This window comes from Equus przewalskii, chromosome 14 (assembly GCF_037783145.1).
Source record: "Equus przewalskii isolate Varuska chromosome 14, EquPr2, whole genome shotgun sequence".
Taxonomy (NCBI): Eukaryota; Metazoa; Chordata; class Mammalia; order Perissodactyla; family Equidae; genus Equus; species Equus przewalskii.
The window spans coordinates 65869637-65886791 of record NC_091844.1 but is presented as its reverse complement, the minus strand read 5'-3'; positions in this window follow the sequence as shown (position 1 = coordinate 65886791).

The following is a 17155-nucleotide window of genomic DNA, read 5'->3' as shown; positions in this document are numbered from 1 at the left end:
GAATCTTGGCCTCTTGCAGACCTGGGAAGTGCCAGGGCTTAGCTCCTGAGTGAAGATCGCTGGTGCTGACAGCTGGGAGTCAGGGCTCTGGGGCCACTCATTGTGCAGGAGCCAGTGGTCCTGGTGCAGGAGGAGCCCTTCCAAAGGTGGGGGCGTTGGATCCTACAGACACAGGCTGGCCCCTCTGGGGGCTCCTGTGGTGTCAGAGCCATTTCCCAAGCACCTGCCACGGTTATCAGCTCAGGCTGAGTGCTTCTGGAGTGGTGGAGAGAGGGCGGAGGGAGAGAAGCAGCCATGGGCTTCCTCCCAGGCAGCTCAGCAGCCTGGAGGAATCAAGGGACACTGTGCATTCCCTCTGGAGTTGTCTCCAGCCTGCTCTGGTTTGGAACACACATGTGGGGTCCGGAAGGCTGAGTTTCCAATCCCACTCCCACTAGGTACCAGTCGAGTGCTGTGGACAAGTCCCTTGACTCTTCTGAGCCTCAGCCTTCTCACCTGTAAAGTGGGGATAAGAAGACTATCCTCGCAAGGTTGTTACAGGGCTATATGAGAAAAGCGAGAAAGGGACAAAGGTGTGTCATAGAGCATGAGTCTGCTAGGACACATGGGTCACATGGTGGTGGGGACAGGGAAGGACAGGTGGGGATCCTAGACAATGAAAAAGTTCTTGCATCCTCAATGACGTCTTCCGTTTGTTTCGTTTCTGATGAAGGCTTTGAGGAAAGGAGAGGAGCTCCCTGGGAGGAGAGGAAGGGGCCTGGAACACAGGGTGGGGAGGGGAGGAGACCAGGATGAACAAGGACCCCTCCTTCTGGGTAGCCACAGGGTCCGCCTTCATATTTTTAATGTCCCACCTGTCAGGTAAAGACTCCTATTAATGAAAACAACCTGTTTCTCTATTTGCAAAATGAAGAGATTGGACGGGCTGAACTTCAAGCTCCGTCCAAGTGCAATCTGGCATCTCTAGATACCCTGAGCCTAAAAAGCCACCCCACACGTGCACACGCACACACGCACACACGTACACACACACATGCATACACAGTCGCTCACACTGACACACACATTTGTTCCTAGGGTTCTAGTCAGAATAAGTTGATGTTAGGAGATAGCCAGGGGCTTGTGTTCCAGGCTCAGGCACATCTTAGCTGCTGCTGTTAGGCCTTCCCCAGGGCGACAGAAGGACACAGACACAGGGCCACCCTCTGGTCTGATCTCTCTGCCTTATGCCAGTGGTGAGGTGGATTGTTGGGCCAAGGAGAATGCAAGAAAGAAGAGGAGGATGGGGATCCGCCCTGGGGTAGGCCAGGAGGCAGGGGTGTAGGGCCTTGGCTTTACCACACCCCTAGAAGCGCCCTAGAGAGGGCAAAACACGGGGCTCAGCTGGGAAGGCCCTAGAAGACCAGTCAGTGCCTGGGTCAAGACTTTATGCTTGGGTAAACCACGGGGACCGGGGAGTGATATTTACAATCATCTTCCCGTTGCTTTCCTGACCCCGGACCAAGCAGGTGGCTCCTGAGAGCAGCAACATTCAATCATTAAGCGATTCACTCATTCACCTAACAACCGTTTCTGAAGCAGACCTATACCCTGCTGTGGGGGAGCTCAGAGCTTATATCCCCCAGTGTTTCCTGCGCTGCAGATTTCCCAACAGGACGAAGGAGGCCTTCTGGAATCTGAACATGGTGTGGGTAGGCCTCAGCATAGCAAAATCCAGTGGAGAACAGTTTGCAGCCTCTGGGTTTTGAGCCTCCTCCCAAACCTTGCAGTGGAGAAGTTCTCCTTTGCCTCATGCCCCCACTCTGTGTCTCCACCATGTGCCTCTCAAGCTGGTGCCAGGCTGGATCAGAGTGCCCCAGCCTCGTGTGTCACCCACACACCCCAGCAGCCAAACCACAACTCTGACCTAGACGGATGCTTCAACACAGGTGTTAGCAGACCCACTGGAGGGACATAAAGGAAGTGATTAATTCTGGTTTGGGGAATCGAGGAAAGTTTCATGAAGGAGGGAAGAGATGAACTAGGCCTGAGAGATGGCTAGAATATTGACAGAAGGCTGAAGGAATGTTGTCAGCAAAGGCTTGGAGGCAAGAACAAAGGAAGGCTGAAGACATTTTCATAATTACCCCAAATGGCTCTCTGACTCAGAGCCAATCACTTTCCTGTACACAGTTCAAGGGATGTGAGTTTTGTTTTTGTTTTTTTCCGTAAAGATTGGCACCTGGACTAACAACTCTCGCCAATCTTCTTTTTTTTTTCTGCTTTTTCTCCCAAATCCCCCCAGTACATAGTTGTATATTTTAGTTGTGGGTCCTACTAGTTGTGGCATGTGGGACGTTGCCTCAGCGTGGCCGGACGAGCAGTGCCATGTCTGCACCCAGGATCCGAACCAGCAAAATCCTAGGCCGCTGAAGCGGAGTGCACGAACTTAACCACTTGGCCACGGGGCTGGCCCCGGACTTGAGTTTTGGAATTCAAAATATCTGGCCGTGTACTAGACATGGGACCTTAGGTAAATCACTTAACCCCTCTGAACTTCCATTTTCTCATGTGTAAAGTGAGGATCTTACTACCTACAGTATCCATCTCACAGGGCTGTCTGAGCTTTGAATACATTATCATGTAAAGGAACTCACCAGTGCCTACTTAGCACATGGTAGGCAGCACACACTGTGTCTCCCCCTGCTCCTTTTCCTTCCTTCTTTTGGCCTCTATTTCACCCTCCCTAAAACGACAAGAAGCGACTCTGCCCCTAGCCCAAGGCCATTCTCAGGAGGCTGGTGGATCCCTGAGATACCCCACTTCCTCAGAAGGCTGGTGGATCCCTGAGATACCCCACTTCCTCAGAAGCAGACAGCACAGAGGCGGAAGCAGGCCATGGGCTAGGTTGCCATCAACTGGACACGTGCCTTTCCCAGTGGAAGGTGACTTTGGACTCTGTCAGGAGGGAAAGCTTTGGTGGAGAGCTAAGGACAGAGCTGAGAACCAACAGGGAGAAGGAGGGTGGCGGGAGGGACAAGTTGTTTTTCATTTGCAGGACTTTCAGCTCCAGCCAAATAGCATCTTTAAATACTATTGACATGACAAAGCCGCTTCTTGGCTTAGGCTTGAATTTTTCCTGTTCCTTTTTTAAATCCAAAATTGAAGAATCTATCTCCTTTAGAACTGTGCCTGTCAGCCCAGTCCTTTCTGCCCATGAGGGTCCACCTCCAAGTAGCCCAGTTTGCCAAGGTCAAGAGGTGATTACCTTTGGCTCCAGCCATGCACACTTGTGGGGAGGAAATTGAATGCTGCAGAAGGCCAGGCATGGGGGTTTCTTCTGGTGGAAAGTGAGCCTCTAGACACCCTTCCCAGTTTCCCTCTTAAACTCCTGTTCTCCTTCACAATCCTGTGTGTGTGTGCACACGTGCCTGTGTGCTGTGTGTCTGCTGTAGGACCACTATCTTAACAGGAAAGCATTTCCACATCTGTCTGCAGCTAGGACTGCAAGAATCAAGTGAAATGGACAAATTAGGCAATTATGCCAGTTGTTCAGGTTTTAAAATATTTCCGCCTAAAATAACCAGATAATTGAGGTTGAAGTGGGTGGTCCATTCTGCTTGAATCACCCATAAATTACCTCAATTTTCCCGTTCACTTTGTGTGTATAAGACTTAGCGTTAGTATCATCCAGATCAAAGAACACAGATATTAAATAAAGCACATAATAAAAGACAGAGGTTCCAGCCCAGTCTCTCCACAGGTGGCACGTTTAGTCATTTATTCAACAAATACTTTTCAAGCAACAAATATTTATTGTGCCAGACACCGTGCTAGGTGTTGGGGATACAACCAAGAGTAAGCAAACATGGTCCTTGCCCAGATGGAGCGTATATTTTGGTAAGGGAAAAAGACAAAAATAGGTAAAGGAATAAATATAATGATTGGAAATTGTAGTAAAGATCAGAATGAGTCAAAACTATTTCTATGCTTATTGTAAGCAATTTTTGGTCACTGTCCACAAGAATAATTAACTCCAGTGTGTGATGGCAGACTGCCTGTGATCACACCTGCTTACTGGTCTCATGACGGCTGCTAGCCCCTCCCAGGTCAATGGGTCTCCTCAAGACTATACTAAATTAACAGGTTTGCAGGGAAAACCATCGACCCTGGCGTGAGCAGTGGTGAGCTGATGGCCTCTAACGACTGAATGACCTTGAGAAGTCACTTTAGTCTCCTTTTTCTAATCTACAAAATGGGCATCATACCTACCCTACCAAACCACAGGGTTCTTGTGAGGATCAAGGAGATGGTGGGTGGAAGTGCTCTGCAAACTGTAAAACTCTAGATAAAGGAAATGGTGTTGATAAACTTTCTCCACGAAGAAGCTTAGTCAATCTGAGAGGGAAGGGAAGGGCAGGGGTAAGGAGCGGAGGGGAAGAGAACGGAGGGGAAGAGTGGTAAGGATTGCACTGCCATTGTCATATTTAACATCCACAACAGGCCCATGAGACAGTATCATCCTCATCTACAGATGAGGAAACTGAGGCATGGAGAGATTAAGGAAGCCACACTACTAATCCGTGGGGAGCTGGGGTTTGATCTGTCCTCTCCAAAGCTCACCTCTACCATAAAGCCATAGCTAGAGCAGTGGAGACAAGACACCAACCTCCCTTGGTTTTGAACTTGACACTGAGTCCCAAATTGGGCCTGCCCTGGAAATGCCACGGGTGATTCTTTTTAAAAGAAGAATGTGACAAGACCACACAACTTCAAGGAATCAAGGAGATTATTGGCCAACCCTCTGTTTATGGATGAAAGAAACAAAGGCTCTATAAAGTGTAGGTGACTTGCCCAAAGCCACATAAGTCATTAGTGACAGCAACAGAGAAAAGAAAAAAGGAAGGATAGATTTATTAATGTTTTTCAAACTGTTGGTGCTACTTACTGGTGGGTCATTAATTTCCTTAGTGGGTCACAGCCAGGAGTTTTAAAAAATGAAATAAAATAGGATAGAAAATAGAGTGCATTGTAGCTAGTAAAGGGAAGTCATGCTTCACAGTACTTTTTGGTTCCATGTTTGTGCTCCTGTGTGTGCAAAGAGCCTGAATGTAAAATGACCATGGGTCGTAGTCAAAAGCCTCTGAAGGTCACCAGACTGGAGAGTGAGCCTGGAGGAGGAAGAGACTCGCGGGACTACAGGAAGTTTGAGCAAAATCCAAGATTTTCTCCTCCGATGCAAGCAAAACAGCTCTAAAATAACCACAGGACCTATTTTTAGCATATGCCAAAATTACCTTTCCTTTGGTCTCTGGCCTTGACCAGGAGGGCTCCTCCACAGCACGCACTGCTCCTGGGGAGCTGACAGGGGCCCAGGAAAGCCGTCATGCAGGAAGGAGGCCAGAGGCCAGCCTCTTTTATAAACCCCATGGCTGTTTCCCTTTCCTCACTTCCTCTGCCTGCCTTGGGGTTAGAGCAGGTCCTTGGAAACAGGGGACAGCATCCTTCACAACAGGATGTAGCAGGGACCACACACTGCTCTCTGAGTCAGGCCACCAGTGAGCCAGGCTCTGGCCTCACTTAGTCACTGCAGGATAACTTAACCCTTCAGCGAACAGGAACAGATGGAGCTGAGGGCCTAGAGGGAGGATATAGGGGATCTTTCCAACCTGTGGCCCTGGGGACAGGCCTTCCACAGCCTCAGAACCCAAGTTCCTGCGCCTGGAGCCCACCCAAAGCTTGGAGTCAGGGAGTAGACAGCATTTTAAGGATTCTTCCTTCTGAGCATGCTCAGGTGTGTGTGTATGGTTGGGGGGAGGTGTGGGTGCAGAAAAAACTAGAATCACCAGTAAACTTATGAGGAAGCACCTGGAACCTCATCCCTGGACCATGGGAGGGGTTGAGGCAGGCCCCCACTGCTAGTTAGCAGAAGCACCAACCTCTATCTTTTAATATATGTGGGGATCAGTATGCATTTGGGTCTGAGGAGTGGAAGTAGAGAGAGGATAAAACTGTTCACGACACCAAGGAAAACTTTCAACCCTGATAACAGATTATAACTAAAGAGCCAACCAAGTGAGAATAGAAAAAATAAAAATTTGGCTGAGTTATATAAAAGGAACACTACAGTCAATTTCAGGACCTGTTCAACATTTAGGTCTAATTTCCATATAGCTCAATAATGATCATGCTTATCATTCAATCGTATGTAACATTGACTTTGCTGTAAGTTTGTTGATTACATTAAGTTCTGCTCATCGGTGATCAACCTTCGTTGAGTACTGCTCCTGATACAGAGCTGCTGTGCTCATAACTTAAAACATCCCTAAGGAGGAACCACTTCCAGGCACTGCCCAATGACAAGCCTCCTTGGAGAGCAGTGTCTGGTCAGGGAAACCGGCCAGCGAGAGGGGAAGCCAAATGCCTGAGTCTGCTGACTCCCAGCCCCTAATCTGCAAGGCAGGCTGTTCATAGTCCCCCTCTCTACATCCTAGATTCTGGTGGGAAGGGTCCTAGGAAAGGGATTCCTGGGAGAGAGACTCAGGGAGGCCCTGAAGCATGGCCAAGCCTGCCTTGCAGCTGGAAGACGCACAAGGAGCCATCTTAAAAGGCCACCGTATCCAATGAGTGAAACACACCTGGCTTCTAATCCCAGGTCTTCTCCTTAAAAACTGTGTTAACCTTGGCCAAGTCAGCTGTTCCAAACTTCGCTTTTCTCATCTCTAAAAAGGAAATGATAATACCGGTCTACCAGACTGTGAGGATTAAATTAGAACAGTGAGCAAAACCTCCTAGCCCAGGGCTGGCAGATTAAACCCAACACTGAGGCTCTCCCTCTTTGTAGGGTTGCCCATTGATTGAGAGTTGACCCTCAGAGCAGGGAGCCCAACTTTTTGTTGCCCTGGCTTCTCAATGTTCAGGGTGGTCTCCTGGCAGCCAGCGGTCCTAACTGGATGAGGTCTAAGACTTCTTTTCCTTCCAGCATGGCTTAGGGGAGCTCTCAGGCCCCAGCAGGCAGAGACTTGCTGCCATGGCTCCAAAGCAATTGTGGCTTGGAAAGAATTTCTGGCATGTGTCATGTCGTTCCCCACAAGCCATGATCTGTGGTGTGTTGGAGAAGTGCTTTGTTCTGGGGCCAAGAGGTCAGTTTGTGGGAGGATCACACGTAAGTCTACGTGCTGGGCAACTCCCCTCATCCCTTGCTCCCCTGCTCCCTGTCCTCAGCACCATCTGCTCCAGATCACCAATCCAGCCAGGAAGACTGGGTGGCTTGTGCCTGAGCTCAGAGAGGCTGCTAATGGGCTGTGGCTGGGGGGCAAGCCGGGGCCTGGTGAGGAGGGGCCATGGGGTGGTCTGCCCACCTGGGGACCAGTACGGCCAGGAGCTGGTTTGGGAAAGGGTGGTGGGAAAAGCTGAAGAACCAGCTCTTCTCAGCTCAGTCACCCAGTTGCACTGGGACCCTGTTCAAGACATGTCCTTTCCTTGGCTCTAGTCTCCTTATTGGTGAACTGAAGGTGTTGGACAAACAATCTCTAAGGCCCCCTCTAACTTTACTATTTTTTGGCTATAAACTCCTAGTTTTCTTACAAGGCCCACCGTTCCGTAAACTGGAGCCACAGTTCAGCGTGTTGAAGTGGATGGGATGGGTACCGGATGGGGAAGCAGGTAGAGAGGCAAGAAGTAAACACAGAGGGTTTGATTTTCCTAGTTGGAAGACTGGGACGTACGATGTAATTTTCTTTATTTTTCTGTGATTGGATTTGTTTTCTATCTCAAGACCCCATTCTGGCTGATGCAGAATAACTAGTGTAGTTACATCCCGGTAAATCTGTCACTTAAGTCATTTTCTCAATCATTTCACACTTGACTCTATTAAATTCAGGATTTTATTCTCATCCCATCCCCAGAGTTGATGCTAAGTGCAGGATCTGCCACATGCATGGAGAGAAGGAGGCTACATTTCTGCTCAATCTGCCCCAAGTCGTCCTTTGACATGTAATGTGTCCCTATCTGGTCCTCAGATGTGCCCCGCACCAAGCTGGTGCACACACCTCATCCTACTCCTGGCCGGATGCTCCACACTGCCACATCCTCTCTGCACCATGCCCTCATTCCTGCCAAAGCCCTGTTTGCAGACCTGTAGCTTCCTCATGGTCACTGTCTCTAGGTGCATTTCCACTCTCTCTGGAAGAGCCATGGGAGAGCTGTGTGTGTGAGGGTGGGGCGTGGGGGGAGGGATGGGGTGCAGGCAGAGATGGTCTATGCCTTGACATGCCACACTACCACTTCTGCTCTGTAGCTCTACAGCACACCATGGTGGCCAAGAGGACTCCCCAAGGATCACCATCTCCCTGGGCTTCCCAGAGAAGTGAGGCACGAGTGCTTACCATGCCCATCCTTAAGGGAGTGGTCTATTGTCTCCCCACCCCAGGACCCAGGAGGCGACTGGGCCCAGGGCTTCATAAAGCCCCAGAGCTGCATCTCACTCTCCAAACTCTCTTCCTCTTCTCCAGCTTAATCCGAGGATGGAGTGTTGGTCTGAGGATGGAGTGTAGGTATGGGGAAGAGTGTTAAAAAAAAAAAAAAGATTTTACATATTTTATATCATATCTTCTTTTCATCTTTCCTGTCTCACACCTGGATTGAGGTCCTGGGCCTCAAAAGCCAAGCACTTGATGTCTTTGCTCTCTAGTTCCTTTGAGATCATGACTCTTTCACTGCCTGAGCAGGAAAGAATCACACAGCCTTAACACTTCACAGACCAAAGTCCCTGGAGACTAAGAGTCAGCCCTGGTCCCAGGCTCCGAAATGCCTTTGACAGTCGTATGGAATTGCTAGTGTCCTAAAAAATATATCAAATAATCAAAAGCCACTAAAGTAAGCACAAGGTACAAACCCTTCACCAGGACTTTCAGGTCTTCCTCCTTATGGCCCACGCAACTTTCTCTTCTTTATCACTCTCCTGATTGCAACTTCATGAGCCTTTGGGAAAATTTCCTTCATCTCTCAGAACCTCAAATTCTTCACCTCTAAAATAGAGTTAATCATTCATTTCTCACTGTGTTATGGTGAGAATTCTAAGAAGTTCTATAAGCAAATAAATTTTAGTAAAATCTTAGCTAGCAGTAAGTTCTAGCGCAGGATCTGGCCTGCGGCAGCTTTAACAGCCTTACTTCCCTCCTCACTCAGTCTCCAGCCAACTGGAGCACAGCCTTGAATTCATGGCTTAGCTCTACTGCAGTGCCTCCCCCTCCACCCTCACCCAGATAAACTTCATCCAATCTCTATCACTAAGGCTCCTCTAAAGTGCTACCTCCTCCAGCAAACCCCCTGAACAGGATGGTGTTCCCCTGGCCCTTCTCATATGATAACTACTTATGCCCAGGACTCCTCTTCCACTTATGATGTTTTAACCTTATTGGGGGCATGAACTTTGTCCTGTTTTATACACCTTGCCCATAACCATTGAAACCAGCCTGATCCACCCATGGACCACGCCGCTGCTGGCTCACCAACCACTACTCAGTGTTCCAGGCAGCTACCCAGGGCCACTCCCTCCCAACCTGCTTTCACCCTGATTCCATTTCCACCTGACTCTTGGATCTGTGATTCTGACCTCAGCCTTACCTCTGCTCTCCAGCTTGGCTTGAACCTTTGGCTCCAAGCTGTCCCTATTCCTGGCCTTGACCCCAAAGATCCCAATCTCTGCCCTGGTATCATATGGCGCTACTGGCCTGTGTAACCAACACCACAATGAACATTCATAATCGTGTGTGTGGGGGGGAGTGAATATAAATTCCAAAATGGCTGAAATGTACCCAAGTAACTATGGCAGAGAAATGAGAAACAACCAGAGCCAACATCTCCTGGGTTGTAGTCATCATTTCCTCCCAGCCAGACTGTGATTGCCCACTTGCTGGGAGAAAAGAAGGTAAGAGTTGTACATCTGGCCCTAACAGGCCCAAAATGAGATACTGGCTCAGCAGTGGTGAGGGGACTGCCTGTATTTTGGGGAGGCAGAGGTCAGGTGAGTCCTCATACCCATCAGGCCTTGACCAGTCCACAGATCTAAAGATTCATGAATAACTCTGTGAAAACTCTCATAGAGGGTTGGTCACTAGGTGTCTGAGCCAATATCTAGAGTGTGAGATTTGCACAGCCTTGACCCGTCCAGGCTTGGGGAAGACCTGTCTTGGATTCCTGAAGCCATGGGATGTGAAGGGAGAAGAGTGCGCTCTCATCATTTTGAATTTAAAGTGGGTAAGATAAAAATGGGGGGTTCCTCCAAAGCAGGACAGGTCATGGAGAGAGCTGCTACAGAGCCTCTCTCCATCTACCTTGTGGGGAAGATGCTTCTTCTCTCCTTCAACACATCTTTATTGGGTCCCTCCCTTGAGAGGCAGGTACTGTGCTCGGCCCTGGAAGTACGGTGATGAAGGAGACAGACAAAGACGCTGCCATCACAGAGCTTGCAAGAGTTACAGACAATGAAAGAAGGACAACAATGGGGCATGATGGATGTTGTCACCTGGAAAGCATATGGGCGTCTAAGAGCACTTGGCAGGGGAGGGGCTGGTTAGAGTGAGGGTTCCTGGGAAGACTTTCTGAGAAAGGTGACTGTTGAGGGGATACTGATGTTTCAAGCCAAGAAAACAGCAGGTACGAATGACCAGTGAGCAGACAGAAGACGTCATTTGCTGGGAACTGAGAGAAGTTGATGACTGGAGCACAGAGGGCAATGGGGTGGAGGAAGATGAGGCTTGAGAGATAGGAGAGTGCCGGGAATAGGTGGACAAGTGCACCTGGACTGATGGAGTCAACTCCTTAGTTCGCATTTCCTCACTCCCTTCTGGTTTCAAACCCTGAGAGGAGTCTCTGACCTGTTCCATGCCTTCTATAGAATTTAGCAAGGGACATTTCATACAGTAAGTGCTCAATCAATACTTGTGGTGTAGCTGACCAAGGATGGGGTAAATGAAAGGTTAGGAGCTCAGTTCTGCATAGAGACCCTTAGCAAACTAAAGTGTGCATTTCCAACCACATGATCTGTAAGTTTATGGCCCTGCAGTTGCAATTTTATAACTAAAACAAAATACTCGTTAAAAACTAATAGGAATGTGTAAAATCAGCACTGGCAAATCTCAATTGGCAGGCAAGAAAACCTGGCTCCTCGAAGCCCGCCTGGCTCCATGGTCAAAACAGACCTTGGGTAGAGATCCAGAGGTGAAAAGTTATTTGCTTCTGGGAGCAAGAAACTGACTCAAAACCAAAGTAACAGGTTTCAGATCTCTACGGCAAAATGACAGTACATGCGTCAGATTGTTCCAGATGGCGGCTTCGCTTATTTCACAGACGCACTCACTGCAATGGGCATCAGCAGAGGAGCCGATCCTAGCCAGAGTTGTTAGGGGAAAAGTGGAGGACACCAGCCTTCTGCTATGATTGGGCCTCAGCCAGGTGGGAGAAGACCAAGGCTTCCCAGAACCCATCCTGTCTGTCCTTCAGAAGCCCACGGACCTCCCAATTCTTATTCCTTCCAGCTGCCCTCTTTAGCCTGGGTCCCACCATTTAGCTGGCCATGCCTTCTCAATCCACATTTGCTGTTACCTCTATAACACATGGGCCATCTCCAAGCCAAACCCTGCTCCTGTACTAAACACCATCGTCGATTGATTTCTTAGAAATTTAGAAATGCCGAATGCAGAAAATCTTATTTTCTGCTGAAACAACATCCTCGGATATTTTCTCTTCTCATCCTGGATCTCCTCTCCAGACCTTACTTCCCAGCCTTCACGCTCTCCATCCCTCCATTGTTTGATTTAGGAGTTGAATGAGTTTTCTAGAAACACATCATAGAAATAAATTCCTCAGAGGCAATGCAATAAATTACCCAAGATATGCATGAGTGATGGAGCCTTTTGGTAGGAGATGTTAAAGAATGCTGATCGCGGAAAAACAAAATTCAAGAGGCCAAGTTTTACAAAGAGCAATTAGTATTAAATAAGAACATGTCAGAGGCACTGGGGCATTGGAAATTGGCCGCCTCTGCCTTCTTTTGTAAGTTGGGTTTACTAAATGGAACATAATGATATGTAACCAAAATACTGGAAGGCCATTTCTTTGCTAAGGGGACCCAGCCAACAAACACAGTGGAAAAACAGGAGGAATACCTTTAACTCTGGGAGCTTTTTTTATTTTTAAGTCTTCCCTGGGTGTTAGAGGGCAGACCATAGAGCCTTGGAAAGTCCCACCGATGGAAAGATTCATTGGGAAAAGTTCTTTGACTCTCCTGAGCTGGGAGCTGATAAGAATGTCAACTTAAGGAAAGAAAACCGCTAATTCTTTGGTTAAGCATTTTATTTGCCAACCTTCTGTCCCACATTAAGAAAGGGACTTTTTACTTTTAATAAAAATGTGCATTGTCATCTAAATTATTGACTGGTTTGTGCCCTCACGGGGCACCTAAAGAGAAAACTATTTGGGGTTACAGAATGGGAAAAATTAGTCACCAGTGATTCACAGAGACTATAAATATGTGGCTATATTGTTCTCTTATTTATGATCCAGCTGGGATGAGCTGTTTGGGAGGAAGCAGGAAGATACACAAATAGTGCCAAAGGAGCACAGAGGCCCTGCTCAGGTTTCGAGGAGAGAGCACGCCCCTCAAAACCTCCCCTTCAGAGCCTCTTTCGGCTCAGTAGCCTGTACTGGCTGCATAGCACCAGCCCCTGGAGGGCTGTCCCAGAACTTCTGCTGGGCTAGGCAGAGAGAAGAGGCCAGCAGCAGCCCTCAGTCCTTCCTGAGGCTGTCTGTGATACACAGGGCGGCACAAGGTTAATGCTCGTATCCTGGTGGGTACTGCTGGCTTTGCCATTTCCCAGTATAAGCAGAGAGGAGGGGACCTGTCAGCTGGAAGAGTTCTACTTCCTGTTCCTCAGAATTCCAGAAACTCATACCCTAAATCCTCCTTACACGCAAACAAGCACATGCATGCAGATATACATGTGTACATACGTCATTCATTTATTCATTGACTAAAGTATATTGAGCCTCTGCATCCTACGTGTGGAGTGCTGGAGAAATGATGGTGTGAAAGACAACCCAGCTCCTGCCCTGGAGGAGCTTTCAGCCCTATGGGGAAGCAGGATATTTGCCCAGTGACTACAGTGGAGACTGATGAGCATAAGGACAGAGACGTTCCTCCAACGCAGAAGCACACAGTAGGTGCATCCAATCCTGTTACATGTCAGGAAAGATGTCCAGAGCAAGGAATATTTAAGCTGACTCGTGTGAGGGAAAGCTCAGGTCCAGGCAGGGCGAACTTCGAGGCGCAGAGCAAAGCAGTTTTGGACAGCATGGAAAGGAGGTGAAGGAAGTGTCGCCTCATTAGTGTGAAGCACTAGGGTACGAATCCATCCAGAAATGCTCAGAAAGAGACGGATAATGGTCCCATGTGAGGAGAGCAAGGCATCAATGGTAACCTTTCCAGGGTCTCATCATAGTGCTCACTGAAGAAGTGGGGAGCACGTGCCCAGTCTGTGGACTCATAGCCTAACTTCTAGATCTGTTGTTTTCTAGACCTTTTCACTTTGTGATGCTCTTGCTGGCCTCTAGGAGTCCCCATTCAGCACTCATGTGATACCAAAATGGGCCAGAGCAGGAAGACTTGCACCCAGGAGTCCAAGCAGATCTAGATGTTGTCCAGCAGGTGGGGATGAATCCAGAAGGTAAGTCTGAGACCAGGAGATCAATGCAATTGAATTGTTGCATTCATCACAACCAATGGCACTCCCTGAAACTGCTTCTTGGGTCCCAAGTCCATACCTCAAGAGGACTGGAGTCAACCTGAACCAGACAGGTAGTGGGTCCAGTTCAGAGTGACACCAGGACTAAGGGCCCCCAAAGCTGAGGCTGAGAACTACTGAATTCAAGTCTTGCTTCTATCGATGAATGTCAGGGGAGCCTCACCTTCAGCTACAGATTGACTTGACTCATCCTGGGACCTTAGAGGACTGTGGAGCAAGGAATAAGGAAGACCATGACACCATGACCTGACACCAGACTCAGTCTTCCTCTTTACCCTAGAGGAGCTCCTAACAGCCAAATCTGGGACAAGCTGAGCAACAAAATAATCAGCATAAATATCCAGAAGAGGGAACAGCTCCTCCATACAGTAGAATTCCAATGAATAAATTTGGAAGGAATGATGGAAATAGACAATCATCTTTAGGCAAATACCACAGTAATAACTATTGCCGGCAAGGACCTTTGATAGATCCTAAAATTAGTGAACATACTATAATAAGAAACATCATTTGCATAGTCTCCTCACAAGATATTTATTAATTACAAGGGGAAAAAATAGCAACTTCGCAGTGGAGAAGCATGGCAGATACCCCTATAAGCAAGTGATCAAAGTTTATATCAGAACTAATGGGACAGCGACATCATGCACCTCTGATGTGATGCACTGAGAAGAGCTCAATATCGTTTCTGTGGTGTTATTGCCAAAAATGCTTACTCTCAATCCAGTCATGGGAAAATATGAGCCAAACTCAACTGAGAGACGGTCTACAGATTAACTGGCCGGCACTCTTAAAAAGTGTTAAGGCCGTGAAAGACTAAGGAACTGTCACAGATTGAAGTGCAGTGTGAGATCCTGAATTGGATCCTGCAACCAGAACAGGACATTGATGGGGCAATTGGTGAAATTTGACTAAGGCATGTAAATTAGTTAATAGTATTGTATCAGTGTCGATTTTCTGGTCTTGATAATAGTACAATGGTTATATAAAATTAGGAAATTGTTACATATGATTATGGGAAGCTGGGTGGAAGACATAAAGGAACTCTACAATTTTGGCAACTTTTTTTGTAAATCTAAAATTATTTCAAGATACGTTTTTTTTTTTTAAAAAAAAGACTTCCATTCTTTAAAAAACGAAAACCTCCCTTAACCCCACATCTCTATCTACTCCTCTGTCTCTTTCCTTCCCTTCTCAGTCAAGTTTCTTGAAAGACTAGTCCACATACATTGTATCTACTTTCTTCCCATTCACTGCTTTTCTCCTTACATTTGGGTCTCTACCCCAATCCCCCACGGAATCTGCATTGGCAGAGACCACCGAGCACGCTGAACTGCTTGATACAGTGAGTATAGCTCGGTGACTACTTCTCTCCCCTGACTGCCTGTCTCTCTGGTCATCATTTTTCTGTTTCTCCTCCATCTCTCGGGTCTCAGGTTTTTTGGTATCAGGCATTCCCCAGGATCCTGATTCTGGGCCTCTCCACTTCTCACTCTACACCCACTTCTCAGAAATTTTCAGCCATCGTCATGATTTTTACCCTACCTCAACACTTATGACTCCATGATCTATATTTCTGATTCAAATCACTCTCACATTCCAGAGACAAGGCTATCAATGGCTTCTCTAGGCCCTTCAGACACAGTATGTTCAATTTCAAACTCATTATCTTTTCCTCCAGACCGGATCCCTCACTTAGCTGACGTACCACCATCCACCCAGTCTCTCAAGCCAGAAACTTGCATCCCTTCCCGTCCCTCACTTTTCACCTCTGACCAGTCCCCAGCGCTTGCTGATTTTATCTCTGGAATACTTCTCCACTCCTCTCATCCTCTGCCACCACCCAAGCCAAGGCTTTCCTCATCTCTGACCAGACTAGAGGAAACAGCCTCCTGCGGTGGTGTTCCTGCACCCGGCTTCACCCCCTAGTGCTTCCTGCACACTGGGCCACAGCCAACCATACTACTGACTTTCTTAAAAGCTTTCACTGGTTCTCAGGATAAAGCTAAAACATCTTGATATGACATTCAAGTTTCTTGAATAATGTCAACCCTGGCGCCCACCTACTTTTCTAGCCCCATCGCCCACTGTTCTTCTCTTAATCTTGATTCCCTAGGGGTATCAAATTGGTCCCCCAACACAACAAGTTGACTGCCCTAAAATAAACTCCCCTAGTCGTTCTATCTTAGCTCTCAGGGTTTTTTCTTCATTACATTTGTCATATCTCTAACAGTCGGGTCTATTATCTGTTCATCCATTTATTATCTGTTTCCTCTACTGAAAGAAAAGATCTATGAAAACAGGAATCCTTTTTTTAAATTGTGTAAAGTATACATAACAAAATTTACCATTTTAACCATTTTTAAATGTACAATTCAATGGCATTAAGTGCATTTACATTTTTGTGCAACCATCATCACTATTCATTTCCAGAACTTTTTCACCATCCCAAAAAGAAACTCTGTATCCAATAAATAATAACTTCCCATTATCACCTCCCCCAGCCCCTGGTAACCCCTATTCTACCTTCTGTCTCTATGAATTTGTCTACTCTAGGTACCTCATATAAGTGGAGTCATACAGTATTTGTCCTTTTGTGTCTGGTTTACCTCACTTAGCACATGTTTTCAAGGTTCATCCATGTTGTAGCATGTACCAGAACTTCATTCCTTTTTATGACTGAAAAATATTCCATTGTAAATAAATGCCACATTTTGTTTATCCATTCATCTGTTGAAGAACACTTGGGTTGTTTCCTCCTTTTGGCTGTTGTGAATACTGCTGCTATAACCATTGTGTGCAAATGAAAACAGGAATCTTGTACATCCTTGCCTATATTATTGCCATTCCCCCTTTCCTTGTTCTTGGAGAAAGTCTTTTTATGGTAAGCACACATTTCACCTTCCCCAGGAAGCCTTTCCTAACAACCCCAACCACACACACAGATACACACACACACACACACACACACACACACACAGAGTTAATCACTCTCTTCCCAGTGCTACCATTGTGATCCATATGCTTTAGGAAAAGGTTTTCATTGCATCTACGCACTATGTTGTAGTTTATTTGGTTGTATGCCTGTCTCCTCTGCTATGCTATGAGTCTCATGGGGACAAGAATGCTGTCCCAGTCATCTCTGTGGCCCCCAAGTGTAGAACGGTGCCTGAGACAGAGTAGATACTTAGTTTTGATGAATGAATGAATGAAAGAATGAATCAATCTCTTGCATCTTCCATAGTCTTTGTTATATATCCAAGCAGGTTAGTTAACACTTTGACTACCCTTTCCTCAGTTGTTTTAATCACCATAGAACTTCTTAACAGAAAAGCAAAAGGGAGAAAGTTTACAGGCCCAGTTCAGAAGGA